This window comes from Hyperoodon ampullatus (assembly GCF_949752795.1).
Source record: "Hyperoodon ampullatus genome assembly, chromosome: X".
NCBI classification, from domain to species: domain Eukaryota; kingdom Metazoa; phylum Chordata; class Mammalia; order Artiodactyla; family Ziphiidae; genus Hyperoodon; species Hyperoodon ampullatus.
In genome coordinates, this window is record NC_136913.1 from 113646855 (window position 1) to 113663911 (window position 17057).

Genomic DNA, 17057 nt, shown 5'->3' on the forward strand with positions numbered 1-17057 from the left:
GATCCAGGATCCATGCTCTTAACCAACAGTCCACACTGCCTGATATGAATAATAGAAATTCCGGTCTGTGTGCACTATCTATTCTAGTATATGTTGAACTCCTGGGAGCTTTCTGAAGAGCTCAGAGAACAGGGAAGATACTCCAAACATCCCTTAATTTAAGTATTAAAAATGAAATGAGTCCTCCTGGGAAGCATGCTCCTACATGGTAAGTGGGACCAGGAAAGCCCTCTTTGGGAAATCTGTGTGAAGAAAAGTACACCCAACATGTTTCCAAAAGATCAAAAGCCTGTGACTATATGTGAGAATCTCCACATATGTCTAGTTAATTTAGGAAAATTCTGGCCTACACAGTGCTAAAACACTGAATTATTCAATAAAAAATATATATGGTTAGTCTAGTGAAATTCTCTAAAATCACGTAAACACATAAATGTGTTCTTTGTTTTTCAGCTATCTATACTGGCATTTGTTTTGAGATTTTTAAGACTATAACATGGTGAATATTGTAAGTCAAAATAAGGCTTTATGATTTTAAATGTTGCCATTCTAGTGTGAAACTTTAGTACCCCTTGAAAAAGTTTGTGCCCCGAAAATCCCATTCTTGTAATGCTGTTAAGAAACTATGCGTTTGGTGTCACCATTGAATAAAGACTAGATTACCTGACTTCTGCTTCAGTCTCAATCCTATAACTCTACCCCAAGAAGACTTTTCACTTCAGATTGATTCTGTTTTCTGATTCCAATTCTGGGAGTATACAGAACAAAAAGGAGCCTTTAAATTCTCATTACAGGTAGTCAAGGGCCTCCTTGTAGGATCACTCTCTTTAATAAGTAAAAAAACAACTGTAATTAGAAGTTCAGCAGCAGCTAAGTATTTTTTCAGTTTTTCAGCCCTTGGTTCTGATTTCTTTTCAGAACACCCTTATCCTGTATTAGGTTTTATTGAGGATCTTGTTATAAATTCTTACTCTACTTCCTGAATTACTTGTCCATAAAGGTCTTCTATCTCCTGAGATTTGGAGTTTGTCCTGAGTAGAGAATCCAAAGAGATCACCTACATCATTAACCTGAATAGTTCTCTCTGCTGCCTAGCTCCTAAGACAAACCTTCCCACCCACAGCCTGTTCTCACCAAGGCCTGACAACTGCCTCATGAGTCTGAAACTATACACTGTAGATGCCCCCAATCCTGATTTATGACTACAACTTCCTGGAAATTTTACAGACAATCCAGGAAAAGATCTTGACCTTAATAATGAGCTGGTCTGTGATAGCATGCATATCTGATAGAACTAGAACAAACAAAGAAAATAAAATTTTGATTGGATGAAAAAGGGTGAAAACACTTTTCTTTCAGATTCTAGAATAAACCCATTTTCTCTCTTCACTATCACACCTTCCTTCCATGCAAAGGGCAAATTGTAAGGCTAAAAAAGTATCATTTCTGAGCTACAGGGCATTAATAAGACTGAATACTATGAGGAACTTCCCTGGAAGTCCAATGGTTAAGACTTTGTGCTTCCAATGCAGGGGATACGGGTTCGATCCCTGGTTGGGGAACTAAGATCGCACATGCTATGCGGTGCGGCCAAAAAGTAAAAAAATAAAAAAGACTGAATACTATGAGATATTAACTGTTTCTCATCATAGGCTTTTTACCATCAAACATTTACTTTCTTCAGCCAGTTCAAAGTAGTTTCAGTCAAATCAATTTCATGACATTGGGTAAGAGAGAAGAACCAAATAACTGGCTTTGATTCATTCAATAAACGTATATTGAACCCATATTTTGTGGGTTCACACCAGGTATTGTGTGAGGTAGTGAAAATAAGGTAGTACATAGAACGGTCAGGGCCTCGTTCCTCCTAGGGCTATAGTAAGAGAGAAGAAGTTAAATAATCACACAAATATATAAATACAAACTGTGATAAGAGCCATACAAGGAAAGTTCTGAGTACTATGAACAATTTTAACAGAGATCTGATTTAAATTAGTGGGGTTAGGGAAGGCTTTTGTAATGAAGTCCCTTTTAGGCTGAGGTATTAAGAATGACTAGGAGTTCACCAAGCAAAAACGGTAGGAAGAACATTTCCCCCAGCAAGAACACAATGTGCAAAATCCTGAGGTAGGAACAATCTTAGAGTGCTTCATAAAGATAATATTGCTGAAACAAGGTCAGCATGAGAAGAGACTATGCAAGATAAGGTTAGGGTCAGGTCATTTAGGCTCTTGTGGGTCATGGTAAACAGGTTAGATTACATTCCAATTGTAATTAGAAGCCCTAGAGTGGTTTTAAGCATGGGAATGATACAGTCATAATTATGTATGTTTGTAAAAGGCTGCTATGTGTAGAATAGACTATAGAGAGGCAAGAATGGAAGTAGGGAGACGTATTAAGCAGCTCTTGTGTTAGTCCAGATGTGAGACGATGGTGGCTCTTACTAGATAAGTGTTGGCTGTGGATATGGAGATTTGTAGGTAGATCTGAAATATATTTAGGAGGACAAGCCAATAGTACTTAGTGATTGATTGGATGTGCAGGTTAAGGAAGAAATGAGAGTGAACTGGGCACACATTTTATGCCAAGGATATGAACAAGCTAAAGATAAATCTCTGGCTAATATCCATAGCAGGAAAGAACAATTAGTAATTCTGTAATTCAGGGATCTGATTACATTTAAGCAGTAAATTAGCACATTTTCTTTTAGGGGGAGTGTTCAAAGCATGCTTCAGTTGGAGTCCAACCTCCCTCATTTTATAGATGAAGGGATTAAGACTCACAATGGGGCTTCCATGGTGGCACAGTGGTCGAGAGTCCGCCTGCCGATGCAGTGGACACGGGTTCACGCTCCGGTCCGGGAAGATCCCACATGCCGTGGATCGGCTGGGCCCGTGCGCCATGGCCACTGAGCCTGCGCATCCAGAGCCTGTGCTCCGCAACGGGAGAGGCCACAACAGTGAGAGGCCCGCGTACCGCAAAAAAAAAAAAAAGACTCACAATGGATTGTGCTACTTTGCAAATTAATCTTGTGCTGTGTATGAATGCTTTATCTTTCAAAATAGAACATAAACTTACAAACAGCATCACTTGTTTCATAGACATCTCCTCCTAATAGCACCTGATATACTACTGAGGATACAGCAAACACTCAATAAATGTTTCCCAAATTAAAATGATTTCAATTTCTTCTTCCTCAGCAGATAGAACAAAATGGATATTCTGATTACAGATAATGCCAGCAAAGTGACAGAGTTCATCCTGGTGGGTTTGTCCAATCATCCAAAAGTCCAGGGTAGCAGTCTACCTGATTACATTGGTGGGTAACAGTCTCATCATTGTTGTGGTTAGAGTAGATAAGCAGCTTCACACACCTATGTATTTTTTCTTAAGCAACGTGTCCTTCCTTGATATCTGCTACTCTAGCAATTTAGTGCCTTTTTTATTGTTCAATGGTTTAAGAGACTACCCCACCATTTCCTATACTAGCTGTTATGTTCAGATGACCATTGCTCTTTTTCTGGGGATGACAGAGTGCCTCCTCCTTGGTGTCGTGGCTTATGATAGATTTATTGCAATATCCAATCCCCTGTGTCACACCATCATTATGAATGACCAGGTCTGCATACAGTTGGCTGTGGTGACCTGGGCTAGTGCCTTCCTTTTAGCAGTAATACCAATCACTGCAAGTCCTGCCAGTTTTTGTGGACACAATATCAACCATTTTACCTGTGAGGCACAGGCCCTGTTGAAGCTCATCTGGTCAGACACCCTAGTCAGACTTATTCTGGGTCTGGTCATCGGCATATTGACCTGCCACTGCCCTTCACCTTCATCCTCATCTCCTGTACTCGCATTGTGGTTGTCGTGCTGAGGATCCGCTCTGCAGAGGCCAGGCTCAAAACTTTCTCCACCTGTGGATCCCATCTGACTGTGATCCCATATTTTATGGGACAGCCACCTGCATGTACCTGAAACCTCAGTCAAGGGAGTACCAGGACCAGGGCAAAGTCACCTCTGCATTTTACAGTGTTGTAAGCCCTGTGTTGAACCCTCTCATTTATACCTTGAGGAACAAGGATGTGAAAGATGCCCTAAGAAAAATAATTAAGAAGAAATAGTCCTAAAAAGGGCATGAATAACCTACAGAGGCTCATCTAACCAACAGCTTGACTTTGACTTGTAAAAATAACAAGGTCCAAATACTAAACAATATTTTAGTAACGTAATTATTTTCAAATGTGTTTTTTTCTATTTCCAACAGGTGTGTGATAAAGAACTTACTCTCACTGAGAAAAACAGTAAACATTTACAATGTCATCCATTTAAGTAATAAATTATACAGGACAATCTTGTGGGAGAGCTTATAAAACAAAATAATAATTAGCACATTTGAATCCTGAGTGGCTTGATTTTGTTTTAATAAATGAGAAACATTTCAATATTCTAGATTCCCTTTTATAGATGATAAAGAGCAAACTTGTAAAATGGACAATTCTTAACTCAATACTTTTTGTATGAGGAATATTATGACCCAGGCTTAGAAATGATAGATGTGAGTGGGTGGAGAGAGAAAAATTACTCAACTGCTATATAACACTTCCACATAGAAAGTCCTCTGCTGAAGCAACGAGCCCTTCAAGACTGTGTACATACTGAGGGCCAGAACTGATAACTCTACGGAACCTACAATTGCATATCTTGATCAGTAGATAGGGCCACATTTTCTCTGCCAATGTACCCTACTTCTGGATAATTGCATGCCACTTCCAAAGTTGTTGAACTCACATAGAGGAAATTTAACTCAGGAGGAACTCCTTAAAAAAAAAAAAGCATGTACTGTATCTTTTGATTATAAGAATTATAATGTTCATTTTTTAAAACACACTGGGGAAGAAGAAATGAAATACCACCTATAATCCCAGCACTCAATGAGGCTTGCATAGGTGTTAGAATCTGGAAGACATGTATTTAAGTCTGGTACTCATGGTTGTGTGGTGTTTAGTTAGTTTCCATCTTTAAGCTTCAATTTTCTCATCTGTAAAATGTAGATTATAAGAGTGCCTACCTCACAAACTCATTTTGAGAATTAAATAGGATAATACACGTTAGCTTCTACCACAATGACTGGCACATGGTGGACACAGAATACACATCAGTCAAAAAAGAAAAAAACTGTCAATAACTCTCTAACACAAAGCCATTTTTGAGTGTTTGCTTAAGTCTATATAAATAACGACTATATCATTTTTAAAATAATCCATGAAAATAGGATAGACTGAAAAAATATGTTCCCACTGTGGTCTTAATTTGAATTTATCTTATTAGAAAGGAGACTGAATATGTTTCTCATGTTCATTGGTCATTTGTGTTTCAATAGTCAGGGTCTTTGTTGTTGGTTCAAAATGGCAATGAACCAGTCCAATTTAGGAAACAAAATGCTGCACTCAGTAACATATGACTAATAAAAAGCCACAAAATTCGTTTCAACATTGATTGACTCCATCAGTTTTCAGATACATCCTGACAGGCAGATCCCCAGTTTGAGCCATTTTATTTCACTCTGGTAAGCACTCCTGCAATTAATGCCTAATCAGTCGACAACAGAAGCTGTTGTAAATGAAAATGAAAATAATAAAACTGTGTAAATCCCAATAGAGAACTCTTTAAAAAGAGAATCTATGGTGTTATGCAAATTTCGTTGTAACATTACCATTTTAACCTTGAACAAATTCTTGTGTAAGTTTTATTTCTGGTGTTTCTAAAACTTCTCGCTTAAACTAAAGCACCCCTGAAACTAAAGGGAAGGTACTAATAACTAACTAACAAGACACAGTAAGCAGATAAAGTCAAACACTAGAGGGGGGAAACAAACGTGATTCCTCAAAAGAAAGGAAAAATGGAGTAAAACTGCAAACCTAATACTTATTGGAATTTGATCATTTTCATTAGGGACTAAGAAGAGGTAGAATAGAACAAGCAATGAGATGTGCCTTTTGCTGACAGAAAGAAATTTATTGGGGAGAGGCAGGGACTTTTTTAGCTACAAGAGAAAATTAGACAGGTAAACTAATGTCTTCCCTTTTGATTACCTCAGGAAGAAGTGAGACAGGGTTCTCTCTAGAGAGATAAATATGTTACATCTAGAAGTGGAGAACAAGCTGCAGGAAGACTTCTGACATGAAGTCAAGACTCTGGATGAAAAAAGAAAAGACTGGATGAATAGAAAGTGTAAGATATTATAAGAACAATTAATCAGATAGAGATATGTGTGTAAGGTGCCTTTATGTTAAATGTTTATTGTGAGAGCTGTTTTCTTAAAACCTTCCTTGTATTACTAAGTAAACAGGTTAGAATTATAATAAACAGGCAATACTTTGGAACTACCTATGCCTTGGGAAACTTGTTTAAATTTCTTATCTCTGCCAAACAGCACTTTTGGCTTGCAGCTGATAATGGGCAACTCTGCCTCCCTGCACACCATCTCCTCAATAAGGTGTGCCAAAATCACAAGGCGACATCTTAAAAGGTTGAACTGACCCCTTAAAAATCAACAGCACTGAGAAGAGAGCTTCGTGCTGTGTACTGGCAGCAGCAAAGTGAAGAAAATGCACTTGAGAGCCATAACAACAACTTTTCCTGTAAGTGTTTAAAAGAAAGAATTTAAAATTTGAAGAAGGCTAAGAATATATCATTGGCTTTTGAGTATGTCAACAACACCAGTACTAAGTAATAAGAAAATAAAATTATCTGCAGAATGACCCTTGAGTTTCTATAACTCATGAAAGCAGAACTGTGAAGTCTACCATTTTCATCATATGGAAAGGAGCACACAGAAAAGTGTTCATTTATTCCTGCAATAGTTTTGTTGAATATGATGTAAATAATAGAATATGATATAAAGGAAAGCATACAATATGTACCTTTTTAGCATAATGTTTTCAAGGTTCATCTATGTTGAGTAATGATTTATGGCTGAATGATATCCCATTGTATTGGATATATCATATTTTGTTTATCTATTCATCAGGTGCTTGTCCCTATGTTTTCAGAAATAATCTTCAGGATGTGAATACATGTGTCTGCAAAACTAGAGAAATAGGGGAATCCACACCATAGCAACATATAGTTTCCAATTTCTCCACATGCTAGCTAATTCTTGTTAGTGTACAATTAGATTTTTATAGCCATCTTAGTGGGCTAAAACTGGTATCTCATTGTGATTTTTATTTGCATTTTCTTAATAACTAATGATGTGCATCTTTTCATGTGCTTGTTTTGTGAATCTTCCAACTTTGTTAGTTTTCAAAATTGATTTCGCGACTGTGGGCCCCTTGCATTCCCATATGAATTTTAGGGTTGATGGGCCAATTTCTACAAAATTCCAGCTGAGATTTAGATAGAGATTGGGTTGAACCTATAGATCAATTGGGGGAGTATTGCCCTCTTCCTATTTTCCAATATTAAGTCTTCCTAGTCATGAAAATAGGAATTTTTCCCATTTAGTTAGGTCTTCTTTACTTTCTTTCAACAGTTTTTTGTCATTTTCATTGGACAAGTCTTGTACTTTTTTTGTTAAATTTATTCCTAAGTATTTTATCCTTTTTTATGTTATGGTAATTGGAATTACTTTCTTAATTTCATTTTTGATCATTCATTGCTAGTTTACAGAAATACCATTGATTCAGTATATTTTTGTTGAAAGAGCTTATTAGTTCTAATAATTTTCTCTGTGGGTTCCTTAGGATTTCCTATATACAAGATAATGACATTTGTGAATAGAGCTAACAGAACTTCTTTTCCAATATGGATGACTTTTTATTTTTATTTTTATTTATTTATTTATTTTTGCCTAATTGCCCTGGCAAAAAATGCAGAACAATGTGGAATAGAAGTGGCAAAAGTAGAAATCTTGGTCTTCCAGGATCTTAGGGGGAAAACTTGCAGTCTTTCACCATTAATTACAATGTCAGTTGTGCGGTTTTCATCTATGGCTTTTATCAGGTTGAGTAACATTCCTTCTGTTCCTAGTTGCCCAATGCTTTTAATTTAATTTTTATTTTTTTGGCTGAGATGGGTCTTCATTGCTGCACGCTTGCTTTCTCTAGTTGCAACGAGCGGGGGCTACTCTTCGTTATGGTGCATGGGGTTCTCATTGTGGTGGCTTCTCTTGTTGTGGAGCATGGGCTCTAGGCTCGTGGGCTTCAGTAGTTGTGGCTCATGGGCTCTAGAGTGCAGGCTCAGTAGTTGTGACACACAGACTTAGTTGCTCTGTGGCATATGGGATCTTCCTGGACCAGGGCACGAACCTGTGTCACCTGCATTGGCAGGCAGATTTCCAACCATGCGCCACCAGGGAAGTCCCCCCAATGCTTTTTTATTATGAAAAAGTATTAGATCTTGTAAAATTATTTAACTGTATCTGTTTAGATGATGATGTGGCTTTTGTCCTTTAATGAATTAATATAGTGTATTACATTGATATGTTAAGTCAACCTTGCAGTTCTGGGATAAATATCACTTAGCTATGGCAAATAATTCTTTTTATATGAAGCTGGATTTGCTTTGCTAGTATTTACTTAAGGATTTGGGATCTATATTCAAAAGGGATACTAGTTTGTAGTTTTCTTGTGATGTGTGTCTGGTTTCCCTGCTCTACTATTTTTGGAAGAGTTTGTGAAGTACTGGTGTCAATTATTCTTCAAATGTTTGGAAGAATTCTCCAGTGAATCTATATTGGTTAGAACTTTTCTTTGCAGAAAGATGTTTGATAATTAATTCAATCACTTTACTTATAATAGGCCTATTCAGATTGTCTATTCCTTCTTGAGGCATTTTGTATTTTTTGGAATTTGTTCATTGAATTTGGTTTATCAAATTTATTGGCATACAATGATTAACAGTATTCCCTTATAATTATTCTCACGTCTCTAAGTTTGGTAGTGATGTCCCAAATTTCATTTCTGATTTTTTTTTTTTTTTTTTTTTTGCGGTACGTGGGCCTCTAACTGTTGTGGCCTCTCCCATTGCGGAGCACAGGCTCTGGACACGCAGGCTCAGCGGCCATGGCTCACAGGCCCAGCCATTCCGTGGCATGTGGGATCTTCCCAGACCGGGGCATGAACCCGTGTCCCCTGCATCGGCAGGCGGACTCTCAACCACTGCGCCATCAGGGAAGCCCCATTTCTGATTTTATAAATTTGAGTTTTCTTTCTCTTTTTCTTGGTCAATCAAGCTAAAAGTTTATCATTTTTTTAATCTCTCCAAAGAATAAATGTTTATATTTTTGATGCATTTCTATATGATTTTTCTCTTCTCTATTTCATTTATTTCCATTCTAATCTTTATTATTTGTTTCTCAATGCTTGTTTTGAGTTTCGTTTTATCTTCACTTTCTAGTTTCTTTACATAAAAGCTTAGGTTATTGAAATATTTCTTTTTTTACTATAGACGTTTAAAGCTAAAACTTTCTAAGAACTGATTTAACTGTATCTCATGAATTTTGGTATTTTATGTGTTTTCACTCATTTCAAAGGACTTCCTAACTTACCTTTTCATTTCTTTTATGACCTATTGATTACTTAGAGTATTTGTTTAATTTTCATATATTTGGGAATTACTCTAATTTTTGTTTTTAATTTCTAATTTTATTCCACTGTGGTCATAAACATACTTGTATGGTTTAAATTATTTTCCATTTATTGAGAATTGTTGCATTTCTTAGTTTTTGATCTATCCTGGAAATGTTTTATGTGCACTTGCGAGGAATGTTAATTCTGTTGATGTTGAGTGGAGTCAACATCAACAGAATTGGATAGATCCAGGTGGTTTACAGTGTTGTTAAAGGCTTTTATTTTCTTGTCTTCTGTTTAGTTATTCTATCAATGATTGAAAATGGGGTATGGAAGTCTCTAACTATTATTGTTGAATTGCCTATTTCTCACTTAAATTCTGTCAGATTTTACTTTATGTATATTTTGACTCAGTTGTTAGATGCATATGTTGTTAGATGCATATAGCATATAACTATTGTGTGTCCTTGATGGACTGACACTTTAATCATTACAAAATGTTCTCCTTTGTCTGTAGTAACAATGTTTGTCTTAAGGTCTATTATGTCTAATATTAGTTTAGTTCCACCAGCTCCATTTTTGGTGGTGCTTGCATGTTTTCTAAACTTTTATTTTCAATACATTTGTGTCTTTGAATCTAAAGTGAGTTTCTTGTAGACAGTATACAGTTTGATCATGTTTTGATATTTTCTAAATCCCACTGGCCAGTTTCTATCTTTTGGTTGGAGGGTTTAGCCCATTTACATTTAATGTAATTATTGATATGGTAGGATTTAGACCTGCCATTTTGCTTTTACTTTTCCATATGTCTTATATCTCATTTGTTACTCTATTCCTCCATTATTATTTTCTTTTGTGTTAATATACATTTCCTAGTATTTCATTTTAATTCAATTGTTTCTTTTAATATATATTTTTAGTTATGTACTTAATGGTTGCTTTTGGAATTATAATTAACATCTTAATATATAGCAATCTAGTTTGGATAAATAACACTTGAATTTCAACAGCATACATAAACTTTGTTCTTATATAACTCAGTTCCTTCCCACCTTATTTGTAATGTTGTCATACAAATTATATCTTTATACCTTAGAAGCCAATAAACATACTTTTATAATTATTCCTAAATCTTTGAAAGAGTTTGGGTAGTGGAGAGTCCTGATCTGACTTACATTTTTAAAGAGTAACTCTGACTGTTAAATGAAAAAAATGACTTTAATGAGGGCAAGGACAGAAGCTTTGAGACTATGTAGAAGGATATTGAAATAACCCAGGTAAAAGATGATGTTGGCTCAGAACAAGGTGGTAATCAAAGTAGTGAGAAGTGATAGGATTTTGGAAATATTTGAAGGGAGGGTCATCAGAATTCAAAGACAGTGGATCAGCGGTATGAAGGAAAGAGTTAAGGATGACTCAAATGATTATGTTCTAAACAACTACATATGGGGGATAATAGAGATGGAGGTTATCAGGAAATATTTTGGAGATGGAAAGTGCAGGGAGAGGGCAAGATTTCAGTTTTACACATGTTAATTTTGAGACATGTATTAAGCAAAAAAGAGACAATATCACTAAACAGTTAAACATATGAATCTGGAGTTCAGAGGAGAGAGGTAAACTAGAAATATAAATATGGAAATTTTCAAAATACAGAGTATATTTAGAGCCATGGTATGAATGAGATTGTCAAGAGAAAGTAACGGGAGAAGACAAAAACCCAAGAACTCTGACCTGAGGAACTCCAACATTCAGAGGTCATGGAGAAAAAGAACCTGCAAAAGATAGAGACATAGAGAGGCCAGTGAGTTGTAAAGCAAATTACATAGGTGTATTGTCCCAGAAAACAAAAAAACAAAGGTTCTCAAGAGGGAGAGAATGACCAACTCTTTCAAATGCTGTTGATAGACCAAGTAAGATGAGAACAGATAATTGACCAGAAAACTGGCATTTTCTATGAAGTGAAATCAAGATAGATATCACTTTCCATTTAATAAACTGGTTACTGAGAGAAGAAGTGATTGTTCCCATGGTTACACAAACCCCTCCCCAGAAATTGAGATATATATTATAGAAAAAACCACAGATAACTGTATGACATTTTCAGTTTCATTAGTAAATGTATCGGCACAATTCAGCCTGTGATATGTCATACAATTTTTTTTTCTCTTTTCAACATTTTTTAAAAGACAAAAAATTTGGACTCTGGTAATGGCAGAGTGGCTTGTTTTGGACCAACTGTCTCACAGATTAAAACAAAATCTGGAGAGAATATTAGAAATGAACAATTTGGAAGCATAACCTGCAGAGTATTCAAACTGTCAAAAGAACACAATCGCACTAGGGGCGATCCATATTTATATGGCTTTTCCTCTGAAGACATTACCCAGGAAATTTGGTGTGAGGTAGCTAAAACACAAGCAGAAATCTCACATCATATTGGCTTGGGGTACCAGAGAATGGATTTGGGGCTTTCCAGAGAGGCTGAAATTTGAATGAAGAAGTCCCAAAAAGAGGAGCATCTGGGCTTCCCTGGTGGTGCAGTGGTTGAGAGTCTGCCTGCCGATGCAAGGGACACGGGTTCATGCCCTGGTCTGGGAAGATCCCACATGCCACGGAGCAACTAGGCCCACGAGCCATGGCCGTTGAGACTGCGCGTCCGGAGCCTGTGCTCCGCAACGGGAGAGGCCACAGCAGTGAGAGGCCCACGTACCACAAACACACACACAAAAATTACAGGCCAATATCAAATGAACATAGACGCAAAAATCCTCAACAAAATACTAGCAAACAGAATCAAACAACACATTAAAAGGATCATACATCATGATCAAGTGGGATTTATCCCAGGGATGCAAGGATTCTTCAGTATACTCAAATCAATCAATGTGATACACCATATTGACAAATGCAAGAATAAAAGAGCATGATCATCTCAATAGATGCAGAAAAACCTTTTGACAAAATTCAACACGGATTTTTGATAAAAATTCTCCAGAAAATGGGCACAGAGCGAACCTATCTCAAGACAGTAAAAGCCATATACGACAAACCTACAGCAAACATCATTCTCAATGGTAAAAAACTGAAAGCATTTCCTCTAAGATCAGGAATAAGACAAGGATGTCCACTCTCACCACTATTATTCAACATAGTTTTGGAAGTCCTTGGATGGCAATCAGAGAAGAAAAAAAACATAAAAGGAATCCAAATTGGAAAAGAAGTAAAACTGTCACTTTTTGCAGATGACATGATAAAATACATAGAAATCCTAAAGATGCTACCATAAACCTACTAGAGCTAATCAATGGATTTGGTAAAGTAGCAGGATACAAAATTAATGCACAGAAATCTCTTGCGTTCCTATACACTAATGATGAAAAATCTGAAAGAAAAATTGAGGAAACACTCCCATTTACCACTGTAAATAAAAGAATGATATACCTAGGAATAAACCTACCTAAGGAGACAAAAGACCTGTATGCAGAAAACTAAAAGACACTAATGAAAGAAATTAAAGATGATACAAACAGATGGAAAGATATACCATGTTCTTGGATTGGAAGACTCAACATAGTGAAAATGACTACCCTACCCAAAGCAATCTACATATTCAATACAATACCTATCAAACTACCAATGGCATTCTTCACAGAATTAGAATAAAAAATTTTACATTTCATATGGGAACACAGAAGACCCCGAATAGCCAAAACAATCTTGAGAAAGAAAAATGGAGCTGGAGGAAACAGGCTCCTGGACTTCAGACTATACTACAAATCTATAAAAATCAAGGCAGCACGGTACTGGCACAAAAGCAGAAATATAGATCAATGGAACAGGATAGAAAGCCCAGAGATAAATGCATGCACATATGGTCACCTTATTTCTGATAAAGGAGGCAAGAATATACAATGGAGAAAAGACACCCTCTTCAATTAAGTGCTGCTGGGAAAACTTGACAGCAACATGTAAAAGAATGAAATTAGAACACTCCTTAACACCATACACAAAAATAAACTCAAAATGGATTAAAGACCTAAATGTAAGGCCAGACACTATCAAACTCTTAGAGGAAAACATAGGCAGAACACTCTATGACATGAATCACAGCAAGATCCTTTTTGGCCCACCTCCTAGAGAAATGGAAATAAAAACAAAAATAAAATAAATGGGATCTAATGAAACTTAAAAGCTTTTGCACAGCAAAAGAAACCATAAACAAGATGAAAAGACAACCGTCAGAATGGGAGAAAATATTTGGAAACGAAGCAACTGAGAAAGGACTGATCTCCAAAATTTATAATCAGCTCATGCAGCTCAATATCAAGAAAACAAACAATCCAATCCAAAAATGGGCAGAAGACCTAAACAGACATTTCTCCAAAGAAGATATACAGATTGCCGACAAACACATGAAAGGATGCTCAACATCACTAATCATTAGAGAAATGCAAATCAAGACTACAATGAGGTATCACCTCACAGCAGTCAGATAGGCCATCATCAAAAAATCTACAAACAATAAATGCTAGAGAGGGTGTGGAGAAAAGGGAACCCTCTTGCACTGTTGGTGAGAATGTAAATTGATACAGCCACTATGGACAACAGTATGGAGCTTCCTTAAAAAACTAAAAATAGAACTACCATATGACCCAGCAATCCCACTACTGGGCATATACCCTGAGAAAACCATAATTCAAAAAGAGGCATGTACCACAATGTTCATTGCTGCCCTATTTACAATAGCCAAGACATGGAAGCATCCTAAGTGTCCATCGACAGATGAATGGATAAAGAAGATGTGGCACATATATACAGTGGAATATTACTCAGCCATAAAAAGAAACGAAACTGAGTTATTTGTAGTGAGGTGGATGGACTTAAGAGTCTGTCATACAGAGTGAAGTAAGTCAGAAAGAGAAAAACAAATACTGTATGCTAACATATATATGGAATCTAAAAAAAAAATGGTCAGAAGAACCTAGGGGCAAGACGGGAATAAAGATGCAGACCTGCTAAAGAATGGACTTGAGGATACGGGGAGGGGGAAGGGTAAGCTGGGACAAAGTGAGAGAGTGGCATGGACATATATACACTACCAAACGTAAAATAGATAGCTAGTGGGAAGCAGCCACATAGCACAGGGAGATCAGCTCGTTGCTTTGTGACCACATAGAGGGGTGGAATAGGGAGGTTGTGAGGAAGGGAGATGCAAGAGGGAAGAGATATGGGGACATATGTATATGTATAACTGATTCAGTTTGTTATAAAGCAGAAACTGACACACCAGTGTAAAGCAATTATACTCTAATAAAGATGTTACAAATAATAATAATAAAATAAAATAACACAATAAATAAATAAATAAACAAACAAACAAGAACAGCAACAAAACCTTTACAGTTACCACCATCAGGTGAAATACTGAATTATTTCCAGCTGATTTTAGGAAGCAGTTAAAGGTGTTAACTCTCACCACTTTACATTCAGTATAGTACTAGAGGTTCTTGATAGCAAAATATGGCAAGAAAATAAAATAAAGGCCATCAAACTGGAAAACTGTCCTTATTTGCAAATAGCATAATCTTGTATGTAGAAAATTCTAAACTATTTGTGAATATAGAAAGCTAGTAGAAAAAATAAGTGAATTTATAAAGTTTACCCACTACAGGTTCAATATACAAAAATCAATTTCATTTCTATGAGATGTTAATTCTCCCCACACTCATCTATATGTTCCACACAATGTAGTCAAAATCCCAAAAGGAGTTTTTGTAGAAATTGACATTTTTTCCTAATATATATATATATATATATATATATATCAAAAATGAAGAATCTAGAATAGCCAAACAATTTTGAAAAAGAAAACAAAGTTGGATGACTCACGTTACCTGATTTTAGGACTTACTCTAGAGCTAAGTACTGCTTTAAGCATGAGCAAATAGAGCAACAGATTAGAATACAGAGTACAGAACTGGAGCCTCACCTACAAGAGCTATTGAATTTTGACAAAGATTACAAGGTAATTTGGTGGTAAAAAGATAGTCTTTTCAAGAAATGGTGGAGGAACAATTGGAAATTGCAGTGGGTTGATTAGTATCTCTCCCCCCCAAAAAAAATTATCTTCACTCAGAACCTCAGAATGTGATGTTATTTGGAGAAAGTTTCTTTGCAGATGTAATTAGTTAAGGATCTCAGGATGATGCTATACTGGATTTAGAATGGGCCCTAAATCCAATGACTGATGTCCTTACAAGAAGAGGAGAGAACAAGAGACATAGCGAAGAAAGCCATGTGAAGATGGAGGCAGAGTTTGCAGTTATGCTATCACAAGCCAAGGATGGCCTGGAGCCACCAAAAGCTGGAAGAGGTACGGAAGGACTCTTACCTAGAGACCTGTTGACACCTTGATTCTGGATTTCTGGCTTCCGGAAATGTGAAACAACAAATTTTATTATTTTAAGCCACCCAGATAGTGGTAATTTGTTATGACAGTCCTAGAAAACTAATACAGATGCCATATGGGGAAAAAGTGAACCTCTACTTTTACCTCACACCATACTAAAAAATTAATTGAAGATAGATCATAGACCAAAGTAAATGTTAAAACTGTAAAGCTTCTAGAAGAAAATATAGAATATCTCTATGACATTGGCAGTGGTAAAGATTTCCTGGACAGATCACAAAAAGCACTAATCATTTATAAATGGATACACTGAACTTCATCAAAACTTAAAACTTCTTCAAAAATACCATTAAGGAAGTGAAAAGACAAACCACTGACTGTGAGAAAATACTCACAATGTTCACATTTGACAAAATACTACATTTGAGATATATAAGAAACTCCTAAAAATCAATAACAAAAAGACAACTCAATAAAAATAAGCAAAGGACTTGAGCACATACTTCACAAAGAAAGATTCTAAATCAACAATAGTCATATGAAATGTACTCAGCATTATTTGTCATTAGTGAAGTGTAAGTTGAAACCACAATAGGAGGGTGATGTTAGGGTGAAAAGTGTATGGGAACTCTCTGTACTATCATTATAATTTTTCTAAATATAAAGTTATTTCAAAATAGTTTTTTTTAAAAACCCAATGAGATACTACCACATACCACCAGATGGTTAAAATTAAAAATACCAACAACACCAATATTGGCAAGGATATGAGGCAACTGGAACTCATATATTGCTGGTGGCCATGTAAAATTTTATAAACAATTTCAAAAAACATCTGAAAACTTCTTTAAAATTAAACCTGTATCTACTCTGACACAGCCATTAGACTCCTAGGTATTTACCCAGGAGAAGTGAAAACAAATGTCGACAAAATGACTTTTACATGAATGTTTATAGCAGCATTATTCAATATAGCTCCAAATCAGAAACAACTCAAATTCTATCAATAGGGGAATAGATAAAACAATTGTGATATATTCATACAATGGTCTATTCCTCAATAGTAAGAAATC

At 36.1% G+C, this 17057-nt stretch overlaps 1 pseudogene across 1 annotated transcript; it reads left to right on the forward strand.

Moving 5' to 3' along the window:
* The first annotated feature begins 496 nt into the window (after window positions 1-496).
* LOC307069801 (olfactory receptor 2W1-like) lies at window positions 497-4121 on the forward strand (annotated as a pseudogene). The gene is made up of 3 exons: window positions 497-508; window positions 3290-3653; window positions 3743-4121. The product of its transcript is annotated as an olfactory receptor 2W1-like (transcript).
* Window positions 4122-17057: the final 12936 nt, after the last annotated feature.